The 15,682-nt window shown below is 36.4% G+C and overlaps 1 protein-coding gene across 3 annotated transcripts in view; it reads left to right on the top strand.

The window, feature by feature from the left end:
* Positions 1-15,682, top strand: part of RNLS (renalase, FAD dependent amine oxidase) — a 267,716-nt gene that overhangs the window by 200,332 nt on the left and 51,702 nt on the right. The window lies entirely within an intron of this gene.

The raw sequence follows: 15,682 nt of genomic DNA, 5'->3' as shown, positions 1-15,682 counted from the left end.
CATCTCTCTCCCTCTCCTTGGGCCTCCATATTCCCTGAAACACAACAATATTGAAATTAGGCCAGCTAGTAACTCTACACTGGCTTATCGTCAGACACCTGGTCACCCAAGAGCTCTGATGGAGATGGGCAAGGAGATTCATGTTGTTTTCATGCCTGCTAACATAACATCCATCCTGCAGCCCAGGGGTCAAGAAGTCATTTTGATGTTCAGGTTTTATTTTTTAAGAAACACATTTTGTAAGGCTACAGCTACCATAGATAGTGATTCTTCAAAAGGATCTGTGCAAAGTAAATTGAAAACCTTCTGGAAAGGATTTGCCATTCTAGATGCCATTAAGAACATTAGCGATTCATGGGAAGAAGTCAAAATATCAACATTAACAGGAATGTGGACGAAGTTGATTCCTACCTTAGTGGATGATTTTAAGGAGCTCAAGACTCCAGTGGGGGAAGTAACTGAAGATGTGGAAGAAATAGCAAGAGAACTAGAATTATAAGTGGAGGCCATAGATTTGACTGGATTGCTGCACTCTCATGATCTAACTTTAATGGATGAGGAGTTGCTTCTTACAGATGAGCAAAGAAAGTGGTCTCTTGAGATGGAATCTACTCCTGGTGAAGATGCTGTGAAGACTGTTGAAATGGACTGTTAAAACAAAGGATTTAGAATATTACATAAACTTAGTTGATAAAGCAGCATCAGGGTTTGGGAGAAATGACTCCAGTTTTGCAAGAAGTTCTACTTTGGGTAGAATGCTATCAAACAGCATTGCATGCTACAGAGAAACCATTCATGAAAGAAAGAGTTCATTGATGTGGAGACTTTATTGTCTTATTTTAAGAAATTGCCACAGTCACCTCAACCTTCAACAACCATCACCCTGATCACAGCAGCCATCAACATCAAGGCAAGACCTTCCACCAGCAAAAACACTACAACTTCCTGAAAACCCAGATGGTGGTTAGCATTTTTTAGCAATAAGGTATTTTTAACTAAAGTATGTGTATTGTTTTCTAGACATAATGCTCTTACATGCTTAATGGACTAAAATATACCATAAATATAACTTTTATATGCAATGGGAATCCAAAAACTCATGTGACTCACTTTATTGTGATATTCTCTTTATTGTGATGGTCTAGAACCAAACCCACAGTATCTCTGAGCTGTGCCTGCATGGCTTGCCTAAAGGTGTGCTCCTAGAGAGATCTGTCTCACAAAATCAGATCTCCTTCTGATCTAATAAAGGCAAGAGCCTAGGGAATGATGGAGAAGGATGGACTCAAACATGAATTCTTGACCCAGTGGAAAACTTCTCTGGCACAGAACCTCCTGAAGCACCCTGTAACAGGGCTTCTGTTGATCCTCAGGGATTTATCTTTGCGATGGAATCTCAAGATCTTATCTCTTTGGTTTTCCACAGTGGAAACCTTCAAGAAATTGCTTTCTCTGAAAAGGTCAGAATTATTTGTATAAAAAATTGGCAATTTCCAGTTCAGTAGTTAAAAGCGATTGGAATGATCAAAGAATTCTCATGGGGGGCAATGTTATATAAGACCCTCTGTAATGCAGAAGTACTTCTAAGTCTTGAACTCTGATTTGCACTGTGTATATCTGGGTTTTGGGGAAAACATGGGTCTGCCTCCCAGTCTTGAGTCACCCTCCTCTTCCCTCTTGCTACAGTGATGTATGTATATGTATTCACTTGTGTGTGTTGAACTACAAATAAGAAAATATGTTTCTCCTCTGTTACTACCTATTTCTATATAAGAAGCAAAAAACACTTTCCTATAGCCTGAATTTAGAACAATTTAGGAGTTTGAAAAGTAACAAGGAATGAAAAGAAAAACCAGAACCATGTTGCTCAACCTTTTTAAACTCCATACCCATAGTCTTTATTAAACCAGGCCCTAGGAGCCAGGTACTGTGCTAAGTTTGTGTTTTACATGATTTTTTTACACTTTATCTTCACACCAACTCTCAGAGATAAATAAAATATCTCCATTTTATAGGTGAGGAAACTAAAGCTTAGAGAAATTAAGTAAAAGCATGACTTCAGCCTGAGGTTTGTTTGTCTCCAAATGATACTTTCTTTAATAAAAGTAAAAATCTCTATCCTAAAGATCCTAATAAAAATTCCCCATGTGGACTTATCTCTTGCCCCAACACCTACCCTAGAACAAAATGAGATTGGCTGACGCCTGGAAACTAGGTTCTTTTTATATTTTTCTTTAACCTCTACTTTCTGTCATTTGTATATTGAACTTAAAAGTCACTTTTAAAATTCACTTGCTGAAGATGAGATAATAACATCAAATGTGTTATTTGAAATTTCACTCGTTCCTCTCACTCCCTTCCCAGATTTGGGTCAGCCATATTCTCAGTGCCTGCCTCTCCCACCAGCCCTAGCAATCCACTCCCACCACTGCCACCACCAGCCCACCACTGAGAACTTGGGGAATGAAAGAACCTTGGAAATCTAGTTCTCCTACCATCGGTCCCTTGACAAATGATATTCACACCCATGACGTACTCATGAGGATAACTCAAGTTATTAGGAATCCCACAAGGCCTCGGGTTTTCACACTCAAGATCACATGTATCAAAATACATGTGAGCAAAGGTAATGTTATTTTCAGAACAAACTTGAATGCAACTTAATATATCTTTGAAAAGCAAAATATCCTCAATCCCAGGTGTATTCATTTAACTATTGTTAGTTACACGTGATTTTCCAGAGAGCTGTGGTACTTGTGAATTATTTATCCATTTTACTGTGTGAATTGAATATCTGTGGTATGTCAAGAGCTGTTCTGGGTAGTAGCGGAGCCTGAACCAGAACAAAGCATTCTTAAACAATGTAGCACATTTTCTCACCGTACTACAAAATAGTTCACTGAATTTAAACTCAAAAGTGGGATGGAGATTAAAGCCCTAAAATCTCGGGCAAACTCAAGGTTTAGAAAGCTCAGATGAAGAGAAGTGTTTTCACCACATTGGTCCTGTGGATTCTTAGTTTTAGTCTTTTCTTTGAGGACCAGAAATTTCTACCCTAGTGACAGCATGGAGTGATTAGGGAAAGGATGCACTTCACTTTTCAAAATGTCACTGCTCCCTGGACCTTCATGTTATAGTGTCATAGAAAATTAAAGCTGAAAGGCATCTTAAGAGAATAAACTTTTCTAACCTTTCTACCTCACATATGAAGACACTTTGGCCCAGAAGGAGATTTTTTTCATAATTACTTCATCAAGATTTCTAAAGAAACTGGTAAAATCTAATCTTCTTTATGTATTGGAGATACAAAGTAAGATTAAGGTCAGACAGGAGGAGAGAAGAAAGGAAATTTGTATTTGTAGGAACAAGCATATATATGCCAGACATAGTACTAGACACTTCACATATTTAGGTTATTTAAGTTACAAATGACATAAGATCCAACTTGAATGGCTTACCCTCCCCCCACCAAAAAAAAAAAAAAGGGCAGAGGGTGAGGATTTATTGGTATTGTTCCTGAAAAATCTTAACAGTAAAGCTGCAGGCATGTCTGGTTTGATTCAGTCAACATAAGACTTAGTTTCTGTCCATTTCTTGACTCTGCCTTATGCTGGATTGGATTCATCCATGGTACCAAGCATTTCAGTGCCAAGTCTTACCAAGAAAGAGCTCATTTCCCTGAAAGCTCAATACTAGTCTTGGAATTGAATCTCATTGACCTGATTGGCCTGGCTTGAGTTGTGTACCCAACTAATCACTGTGACCAGGAGGAATGGGTCAATTGCTCAGCTTAACCTAGGCCACCTTTATCAGGGCAAAAGTGTGGGAGTGTTGATCCCCTCAAACAAAATGTGACTTCTGTTGCCATAGGACACTGAACAGGTAGTCTGACACACAGACGCTTGCTCATTTGAGCCTTATAACTAGTCTGGATGTCAGTAGTTAACTATACTATACCATCCCTTCTCTCTAAGGAGTACTGTTTTTTTTTGTTTGTTTTTTGTTGTTGTTGTTGTTGTTTGTTTGTTTTTTTTTTTTTAATCTATTGAGTAGATTACCAGGCTGAAGACTTTTTTTTTTAATCTATTGAGTAGATTACCAGGCTGAAGACCTTCCAGAAAATTTCTGGAAGGATACATAGGCTGGTTTGAGCCCCTTCATGAGTCCTAACACCAATCCAGTAGGAAAAGATATACTAAAGTGAATTTTTGTAGGCAATGTATATATTTTTCTCCCTATAACTAGGAGTACTTCCTGCCAGTCCCCCAGGTCCACTCCTGCCTGTCATCCCTCACCCTTTCCACTGATCATCTTGTTTATTATGAAGCCTTATCTATTTTGGAGATTTAGCCCAACAAATTGGTACCTATACCTATTCCACTCTCAGAACTCAGGGATGCCCCTCTAATCAGTAGGAAATTATCCCTGGTAGCCCAGCCCAGCCCCTGTTCTCACCCTCCTGACCCCATCGCAAAGCCTCTAGCATTCAGCCCTCACAGGTATTGAGGAAATAGGCAACATGTTTATCATTCAAGTAGTCTGGATTACTGGTGAATGTTATCATTTACTTTCTCAGCTGGCTGGAGAAGGCAAACATACTCTTCTGTGGACAATTTTCCATTGTTTACTGGAAGATTATTTCCTGAATTTGTATACATTTATTTATACTGGAGCTATGGAGAACTATCTTCTGAAGCTGGAAGTATGAACTTTTGGGGGAATTCTTATTTTATTTTCAATTCATCGTGTGGGGTTTTATACACTTGTTTATATTTAACTAAATTCCTATCAGAATGGTTATCTTATACAGAATTGTTTATAGGATGTCTGTGTGTTTTGTTAAACATAAGAAATCCAAACATATGTAGCTTGGGATAACAAGGATTACAAACATCATGTGTACAAGTTTTAAAACTTCCCTTCCTAGCCTCTGTTTAAAAAGGCAAATGCATACATCCATAGATATGTTAGTACCCTCAGGCTTAGAAGAAACAAGTAAAAGACCAAAAGAAGAGAAGAAACTAATAGGTGTGTTAGTTTTGTTTTTTTTTTTAAGCTAGAATCCCCAACTCAATGATAGAAAAGTTTCTTAGGGTCACATATGGAACGAGAGCTCTAATTGTTCAGCTGTGAGCACTTAGTGTTGTCAGATTCTAAATTTTTTGTCATTTTGTCCAGTAGAGCTGACCTTGTCCTCTTATTCACTAGCCGGTAGAAAGCTTACTCTGCCTACCCATGCCCTCTAGATGGGGACAGGCAGCCAAACTGTTACTTCATTCATTCATCTATTCATTCAAGTATTCAACAAATATTGACTGCTTACCATGTGTCAGACCCTGAGGCAGGTATTAGAAATGTAAAACAAATAAGACAGGATCCATAACTTCAGGTCGTCCCAAGAGAGACAAGTAAATAGACAATTAAAATACCACGTGATAAATACCACAGTCAGGAATGCGCTTTCCTCCCATGATGATTTTCTGAGGCTCAGATTTCCCATCAATGAAGTGGAAAGGAAGAGTGAGGGCACAATAAAACCTTGGTAACTCTAATCCTGTGAAATGGGGTGAGTCAGCCTCACTAGGTAGGTTCCCCAAATAATACTCAATGAGCACTTACTGTGTGCCAAACCCTAAATTTTCTCACTTGACGTGTTTAGTCCCTACGTTGACACTGTTGTTGCCAGCAGGATGAGAAAAAAGGCAAATCACTGGAAAGGATACAAATTGGGTTTATATTTGAAAATACCACACATAAATAACTAGCTGAAAACTAAAACTAAAAATAAAATAAGATGCATTGTAACCTAGCAGATTAGCGAAAATTACCTAGTGTTGTTAAGAGTATGGAGAAATGAGCTCTTGTATACTATTAGGGGGAGTGCAATTTTGGAGGACCATTTAGCTGTATATCTGAAATAATTTTAAATGTTTATTCTTTGATTCAGCGATTCTATTTCTAGGAATTTATCCTAGAGATAGTCTCACATAAACATAGTAAAGAAATGTGAATAAATGTGCTCATTACAGCTCTGCTTGTTACAGCTATGGAAGAGTTACTAATAAACCAGAGTAATTCCACACTATTAAATTACATAGGTCTACATGAATTGGTAGAAAGTCCTTCAAGATATGTTATATGAACAAAAGCATAAAAGAACAATAAGTATAGTAAGATTGTATTTCCATTTTAAAGAGGGGAGTAGATATGCAAGCTCGTGTGTAGAAAATTTCTGAAAGGATACATAGGAAACTTTTGACAGTCATCGCCCTGGGGAGTGGGACTGCCAGGTCTAACATAGAAGCTGTAATTTTATTTGTTTTCACTTTATGCCCTTTTGCTGTTTGAGTAACTTTTTAAAAACAATTTTTTAATTTAAATAAAAAATAGATTTAAAGCACCAAAAATAATTTCATACTATCACACTGTATGTAATAATATTAGGGACTGTGAGACATCCTATATAATTTTGTTTAAAAGAGGCATTTCAAAAATATATTTGTCCAAAGAATTTCATTGTTGTCATTTTGCCTAATAACTGTTAATATGTCCTGGGACATCCTGTGGGCAACAGTGACTTAAGGAATCACAGACATGATGACCAGCCTAAAGTCACACAGCCGGTGGGTAGGGAGACGATATTTCTGACTCAAGATCAAGATCCAAAGCTCAGCTGATGTGCCTCTAACACTGTGCAATCAGGGTGGAGAAAGGGATCTGATTTGTTCATACTGAGTAAAACATACCTTGTTTCTTAAGGCAGGTGGTGGGGGGTGAGGGGCCTAGACATAGCACTGTAGAATTTTCTGTAACTCTTAGATGGCATAGTTTCCTAAGAAGAGCTAGGCACTACCTTCAACAAGAAGGGGAAAAAGACACCTTTATACTGGCATATTTCCTATCATTTAAAAGAGTGCCATTTCACCCCTATAATTTCCCTTTTTTAATAGGCATTTTACCTTTAGAAAGGGAAGTAGAGGCTTATCGGCTAATTTTGGTAAATCAGGTGACAAGAATACAATTTTCCCATTCGTTTCTCTTTCTGAATGTTTTTCAGGCCAATTACTTTTTCCTGTCACTTCCCTAAATACTGTTATCTTTATGTCTTCCAAATGGCGCTGTTCATTCAAATCTCTTCAATGATTTTAACTGGATATTTAAAGCAACTGCTGCTACCAATTAATACAGTCCCTAAGCTCTGGGGAAATAACAAGGAAGAAAGTGAAACAACTATTTCTCTTCAAAGATGATAGGATAAAAGTGAAATCAGTAAAAGGGAAGACTATGATTAAAACCGCCTTTTGTCTGTGCCCACCCATGCTGTCATTTCAGAAGGTTACCCTTCCAAAACCTTACTCTTCAGTTAAAACCATAATATTGTGCTAAATGAATATAGATACTTGCTATGGAAGTTCCTGTTGTAGATAAAGTTGGAGGGAATGAAGTTACCCAGGACATGAGTAGGGCTCCTGTATGTGAATTTTGGCCTCTGTTACCTATATATGAAAAATAGGTTTGAGATGGTTATTAAAAAGCAAATAAAACCTGCAGGTGGTCCCTCTGAATAGCGAGGCCTAGTTCCTGATTCTGGGCCAGCAGTAGACACAGAACAGCAGACACGCTGCCAAAGAGGTGGCATGCCAAATGGCAGAGTGTTAGACACTTGTTTGGGCTGGCTCCACTTAGGAAGGTGAGGAATGGGAGAGAGAGACATCAGGAGAACGTATCTCTCCATCTCTGTCTCCCTCTCCTCTCCCAAGTCTTCTTCCCTTCCCCCCTGCTATGCTTTCATCATCCAGAGTGAGTTACTTTTTTTGTTGTTGGACTTGACTGATAAGATTGGCTTACTCTCCGTTACATTGGCTGCTGGGCTCCAGAGCCATATGAAAGAGCTAAATTGTAATGAGAGCTCTCATGGCTGGAGGGCAAGGATAGTTGAGCCAGTTCCACACTAGGAGGGAGAGGGAAACTTACCACCAATTTCCACTGCCAGGAGGAAGGAGGAAGGAGGGCTGACCACCCGCCCCCTCAAACTGTGTGGCTCTCAACGCCTCGTCCCTTCTTTTCTCTCTTCAGGAATCTGTTTCCTGAACTTAGTCTGCACCCACTGTCAAGACCATACCAGTTAGCGATCATGGGTCTCTAACTGTTTTGCTTAGGCACCGTCTCCCCCACTAAGATTTAAGCTTCTGAAAGGCCTCAGCCGAGTTTCTCTGGGTACCAACCTGCACTAGACAACCACGTGCTTATTTGACTGTAGTAATTAAAGAAACATTTTCACCCACTTCTTGATCCTCTGCAGCTATAGTGTCTGCCTCTTCTTAAATTTCTTTAATCCCCTACTTCCCTGTCAGAGATGGAATCTAGAGCTGGCCTTAGGGGAACCCAACTTCTGCCCCTTGGTAGATATGGCCAGAAATAAAGTTTATCAGATGGAAAAGGCCTCTGAAGTATTTGCATGTGAATAAGGATGTCTCAGTAAGTTTGAGCTTGCTATATGAGTTGAAAGTGTAGATTCCTTATATAATTTCAGAAGTGGGAAGTCAGAAAAGATGACAAAATTTGAGTCAGAAGTGGGAGGGAAATATTATAAGTTAAAACTGTTCACATATCTAATTTTCTAGGACAATTTAAAAAATGCATTCTTCCTCCATTGCTTTGTTAAGTTTGTTGTCCTATACTACTTACTATATTTTAGGATTTTTTTCCAGAGAGATCTATTCTGATTCATTGACTATTATTTTCAACCAGTACCAGGCTGTTTTGATTGCTGTAAATTTATAATGCATTTAAATATATGGTAAAGTAAGTGTCCACTCATTGATTTTTTTCCAAGAAAAAGTGTTTAATATTCTCATTGCTTTGTTTTTCCTTTAGAATTATTTTCTCAAATTAAAAAAGAAACTTGTAGAATTAATTAAGAATTTTTTTCTTACTAGTTATTGTGATATATAGGGCAATCAATTTAATATCAAAAATTTCTAAATTAATTTGATGAATTTTATGTTGGTTTACTGTTATTTTAAATCATGATTTTCCTTCTCCCTAATAATTATAAATCTTATTTCCATATTTTTATCTTAATGTGTTAACCAGAGCAATGTTAAATACCATTAGTATTATTGAAGATCCTTGATTTATGCTTTTGCTATGAAAAAAATCTGTATTATTTCACAGTAAAATATGACGTAAACCAACAGCATAAGAAAGATATTCTATCTCATTTTGAGAAAGTCACCATTTCTTCATGTTGTCTTTTTTCCATGAATTGATATTAAATGTTAATCGATGCCTTTTAAACATACATATTGAGAATGTCATGTTTCTCTTCACTGTACCTATAAATATGAAAAAATATACATATTAATATTAATAGACAAATGGTCTATAGTTTGGTGTGTGTTTATGTGTGTAAATGTGATGTGTGTGTCTGTAATCAATGTTATACTAGCTTGACAATTTTAAACAAATCACAAATAAAATAGCTAGGTCCTAAAGTCTTTTTTTTGTTTTAAATATTTATTGACTGTACTTTCAATTTCTTTTATGTATTTTAGTTTATACTGATTTCCTTTAAATTGAGTTAATCTTGATAACTTTTATCGTCTAAGAAAAATTAACCTGTTTCTTTTAGATTTAAAAGTTTACTCACATGGACAGGTACACTTTTATGGCTTTTAAGAACTTCTCTGTATCTGCTATATCCTATCTGGCAGAGGAAGACGATGGGGATGCTTGCCTATCTTTGAGAGGAGTGGAAAAAACAGTAAAGAAATAAAATGTCTCCCCTGAGATGCCAAAAGACATATCCACCCTCAGGCAGATTTGGTGCCAGAATTCATTCTGCTAGTATGTCCTAAAAATCCACTTAAAGTTAGTCATATGCAGTATTGCCCCCAAGGTATCTAGCAGAAAGAAAAGTAAATCTCCCAAGAAATAATCTTTAAACTCAGGCCTCAAAGAGCTTCTGAGATAAAGTTCCTAGGAATTTTAAGCTCACCATAGGAATATTGGCTCACAATAGAAAAAAAAAAAAATACACAAGGAAACCATCATGAGCAATGATGATTAATTGTACCTATTAATGTGAAAAACTACTTATTAATGTATATCTATTAATATTAATAGAAGAATGGTCTGTAGTTTCATGTGTGATTAGATGTCCACAAAAAGCAGACTCAAACTCATAAGGACTGCAGATTTTGGAATAACTAAACATATAGTATAGTACACTGAAAGAAATAAAAGAGGGTACTTGACAGTGTACTTAGGGAGAAAGAAGCTATCAAAATTGATCATGCAGATTTGAAATTCAAATGGCATATTAAACATTAGAATAAACACATATGTAGGGAGAATGATAGTGAACTGTAAGATAAATCAGAAGAAATTAAATGGAATCCAGCATAGAGAGACAGAGCTGGAAAATATTAAAAAGAGATCAAGACATGTGAATATAGAATGAAAATGTCTACCGTATCTAAGCAGAGGGCCACCATAGCTCCTAGACAGAGCAGAGAAAACTAATGCTGAACATCTTCCAGAGTTAATGACAAAAACGGGTCTTCACATTCAGAAAACCCAGTGAAGTCAAAGAAAGTAAACAAAAAGAAACTCAAAGCCTCAAACTATACAAGTAAAACTGCCAAACGCCCAAGACAAAGAGAAAACACTAGAAGCATCCAGATATAAAAGAAGAATTACCTGCAGAGGACCTGCAATCAAACTAAAAGTTGACTTGTTAACAGCATCGATAAATGCTAACCTACACTGGAATAATATCTTTAGAATGCTGACAGCAAATATTTTCAATCTATTATCATATACCAAGGACAGCTATCTTTCACAAATGAGGGTAGAATAATGACATTTTTAGAAAAACAAAAACTGAGAAGAACTTTCCTTCAACAGAACCTCGTTAAGGAACTTCAAAAGAAGATACTTTAGGAAAAGGAAAATGACCCTGGAAAGAAAATGGGAGATCCACAATGGAAGCTGTAGAGAAACAGTAATAAGCATTAGCTGTATTAAACAAAATTTAAGAAATAAATCCTGGACAACAAAAACTTACACCATCACAGTTAAGATATTCTAAGTTTCTTAAATTATTCAGGAGAAAGATAAATATACTAACTTTTGAATTTAATATGGATGTTTAAATCTACAATCCCTAAAAACAAATCTGTAATCCCTAAAAATAGAAATAAACGATAAAACTTCCAAACTAGTAAAGGGGAAGAGTGGAATAAGGGAGAAAGTGGTTTAATTAAAAAGAGTGATTTTTATTTTAATTTTCAAAAGAAACAGAGAAATGTTGAAAAAGTGAAACAAGTAGCAAGCAGAAAATAAATTTTAAGATAAAAGGCATTTCTAGATGTGATAATGTTCGCCATACATTGTTAAGAAGTATTAGGAAATAGCAAGAAACTAGTAACAGAGCTTCAATAGAAAGCAAAACTGTCAGAACTAAAGGGAGAAACTGGCAAATTTACCATCATAAGGAGAGATTTTTTAACATAGTACTTCTCTCAGTAACTGATCAAGCAGACAAAAAATCCATAAGAATTTAGTTGATTAGAACCACACAATTAATAAGACTGTTCTAATGGACTTATTAAAATGTTAATTCAACATCTAGAAAACTCTATTTAAGCACACATGTAATACTTACGAAAATCGACTGTCATGAAGCCATTCAACAAATCTTAAAGTATTATGCAGATGACATTCTCTGACTCAGCACAATTGAGTTAGGATTTGTTTTCAAAATGTATTTTATTATAAGTAGTATATAGCTTGATGTTATTTTCTTGACCCAATATGACAATCTTTGTCTTTAAGCAAGTGTAACCTGTTAATACCTATTATGACTGATATGACCATGGATACAAGAATTTACTTGTAGGCCTTTCAGGCAGAACCTTCTAAATCTCAGTGTTCTATTAACAGTACTTGATATGCTGCTGCTGTTATTGTTATTAGCTTTCAGTATTTTGACCCCCACTCAAAACTGTGCACTAAAAACTGCTGTGCCCACTTCATACCCATTAGGATGGTTATTAAAAAAAAATAAAACACCAAGTGTTGGCAAGGATGTGGAGAAGTTAGAACCTTTGTGCGTTGCTGGTGGAAGTGAAAAAATGATGCAGCCACTGTGGGAAATATGATGATTCCTCAAAATTTTAAACATAAAAGTACCATATGATCCAACAATTTCACTTCTGGGTATATACACAAAAGAAATGAAAGCAAGGAACTGAGTAGATACTTGTATACCCATGTTCATAGCAGCATTACTCACAATAGCCAGAAGGTGGGAGCAATCCAAATTGCTTCCATCAACAGATGAATGCATCAACAAAATGTGGTATACAATGGGATATTATGTGGTCTTAAAAAGGATGACTGAATAAAGAAGTTGTGGTATATTTATACAACAGAATACTACTCAGCTAGAAAAAAATAATAAAATAATGCCATTTGCAGCAACGTCGATAGACCTGGAGATTGTCATTCTAAGTGAAGTAAGCCAGAAAGAGAAAGGAAAAATACCATATGATATCACTTATATGTGGAATCTAAACAAAGACAAATGAACTTATTTACAAAACAGAAACAGACTCACAGACATAGAGAACAAACTTATGGTTACCAGGGGGAAGAGGGTGAGAAGGGATAAATTGGAAGTTCGAGATTTGCAGATACTAACTACTGTATATAAAATAAACAGCAAGTTTCTACTGTATAACACAGGGAACTATAGTCAATATCTTGTAGTAACCTATAATGAAAAAGAATATGAAAATGAATATATGTATATATATATGTATGACTGAACTATTATGTTTACACCAGAAATTGACACATTGTAAACTGGCCATACTTCAATTTAAAAAAAAAAGGAAGTATATTCTGACACCTGCTACAACATGGATTAACTGTGAAGACATCGTGCTAAGTGAAATAAGTCTGTCACAAAAGGGCAAATACTGTATGATTCCACTTATATGAGGTACCTAGAGTTATCAGATTCATAGCAACAGAAACAGAGTGGTGGTTGACAGGGGCAGGGAAGTGGGGAGTGAGAGGTTAATGCTTATAGAGTTTCAATTTGGGAAGATAAAAAAGTTCTAGTGGTGGATAGCGGTGATGGTTCCAGAACAATGTGAATGTACTTAATGCTGGGGAGCTATACACTTAAAATAGGTTAAAAAGGTAAATTTTATGTTGTATATATGTTTTTATGTTATATATATATATATATATATATATTACCATAAAAAAAAAACCTGTTTTGCCTATACCCAGGAATAGTCTGTCTCTGTCCCTGGGGTGTTAATATAATAATCAATCTTAATACTTCAAGACAAGTCAACTCTGTTATCCCTTTCTAAAGGTGCTCTTACCACAGCACAGAGGTCAAAACAAAAATATTATCTAGGAATGCCTTACATTTGTCTGACACTTTATATTTGAAGAAAGGCTTTTATGTATCCAAGCCTATTTAATCCTTGTGACAGCCTTATAAAGTGTGTTACTCCCTTTTAATTGATGGAAGAAAGTGAAGCCTAAGAGATTAAGTTGTCCAAGATCATGGGGCTATTAAGATTGCAAAGGTTCAAATACTTATTTTCTGACTGAAACCATTGATCACCCAGCATGCAGAAATAGTTGTCAACTTACTATGAACTTTACACTTAAAATGCCAAAAGCGAAGTGCTATGCTTGTTAGACTGAAGAAAGAAAAGAAAAAGAAAGATAACATCATTACTTTCTCAGTGACCAAGGAATAATGATTATACTGAATTTATGCTCTAAAACCTATTAGCCTATTTGTGGCTTCTTATAATGCTCTCTTTCCAAACCTTGGTCACATTTAAACTCTGGTTGGCTGTTTGTATTTTTGCACTTTAGCTTCTAAAAATACCCTTTAATTTGGGAGTTGAGGGAGCTTTTCCTTAAAACTCATCATCTTAGGTGGCAGCTCTTCAAATTTTAATCAAATTCTCAACCATTTTTGTCTGATTCTAATAAAAACAAGTAGCCAGGTTGTTCTCTCATTGTGATGCAAGAACTGTTTCATTTGGGGTCTTAAATTTCCTTTTTTATTGCTCTCCTTGGAGTGGATAGCTAATGTAAATGGGATAAGTCTGGCAATGAACCATCACTGCCCTTAGTGATGTTATGAGCTGCTCCCCCTAGAACAAACGGCTGGGTCAGTGCAACCTCACGCACAAGCTCAAGTTCCTCTCCCTTTGCGGCCTGCCTTAAATAAGTCAACTCAGAGTCCCAGCTCTCCTGCTTCACAACTCTGACTCAGTAGCCCTCTCTGTCCCCAGAAACACTTGGAACTCATGGAAGAGGGGTGACATTGACACCCCCTTTCTGTGAAAAAGCCTCCCTGCGAGTATTAACTAACAACAGAGATAACACTCCCTGAGGCAATATAATATGCAAGAGGTTTCTCATCTTGGTGGTATTCGGAGAAAGAACTTGAGATTTTGCACTCCCTGGACCCTGGTCCTTCCCGCTGTGTGGGAACCTGTAAAGTCAACACCAACAGGTTAAACATAGAACATTCAGAGAGATGGTCCCCCTCTTCCGTCTTTCAAGTTGCTCCAGCTACCGTGAGGTGAAAACTGGACAATCTCCTTACCATTGCATTTACAGCACAGATTCTGAAGTCAGATCTCCCACCTCGAATATATATATATATATATATAAATGTTTGGAAACACTTTATAGCACCCACAGCATTTTGGGACTCTCTTCTCTATTTTAGTATGAAATTCACAAGGCAGAGTTCTCTGAGTGGAATGCAATGGAAAAATGAAGTAATTTTACCCCCAAAATCTTATACCTATCATTCAGGCAACACCAGGAGAACTTCTCCCTTGGCTAGATCTGATTTATTGCTTCTATTCCAATAGTTTACATTTAAGTACCTCCTCTGTGTCAAAACTGTGCTAAGCACTTCACATACATTATGTTATTTAATCCACACCACAGAGCAGTGTGGTGGGTACTAACTCATTCTCATCCTTCACACACACACACACACACACATACACACACAGAGTGGATGCTCAGCAAATGAGTGGCTTGTTCTGTGTAAGACTGTATAAACCCATCTCAACCCACGGGAGTTTTATGATCCCAAATTAAAGAATTTTCAGAATCAGGCTTTTCAACCCCTGTCAGTACCTTATACATTTTACTATTTTCTTCTTTCAGCAGCAGGGAGCACCAACTTTCATATTGTTATTTCATGCATTTCAGATCTATTATTGTTTTCCCCTCAACTTTCTCTTCTGCATGATTTAAACAAATAATAATAATAACAGCAAATCCAGTTAACATTCCTTCTGAAGTTATATTCTCTAATGCCTCAGTCACTTTGCTTTCAATGTCAAACTTTATTCCATTTCCTATATTCTGAAAGATATGAAGCAGACACTCATTATTTGCCATTGTGGAAACATAGCAAAAAGTAATTCACTGGCAAGCAAAAATGGACAGTACGTCTATGTTATTACTGAAGCAGACTTATTTTTAATGCTGCTTAAAAGATAAAGGACATTATGAGGTCAAGCTTGTTTTTAGAAAGAAGCTTTTTTTAAGTAGTAAAGATATTTTATTCTGGCATTTATATAATTTCAGCAAGAGATTTGACAACCCATTT

The sequence above is a fragment of the Camelus dromedarius genome, chromosome 8 (genome assembly GCF_036321535.1).
Source record: "Camelus dromedarius isolate mCamDro1 chromosome 8, mCamDro1.pat, whole genome shotgun sequence".
NCBI classification, from domain to species: domain Eukaryota; kingdom Metazoa; phylum Chordata; class Mammalia; order Artiodactyla; family Camelidae; genus Camelus; species Camelus dromedarius.
Note: the sequence above shows the minus strand (reverse complement) of the source record. Positions and strands in the feature narration are given on the sequence as shown.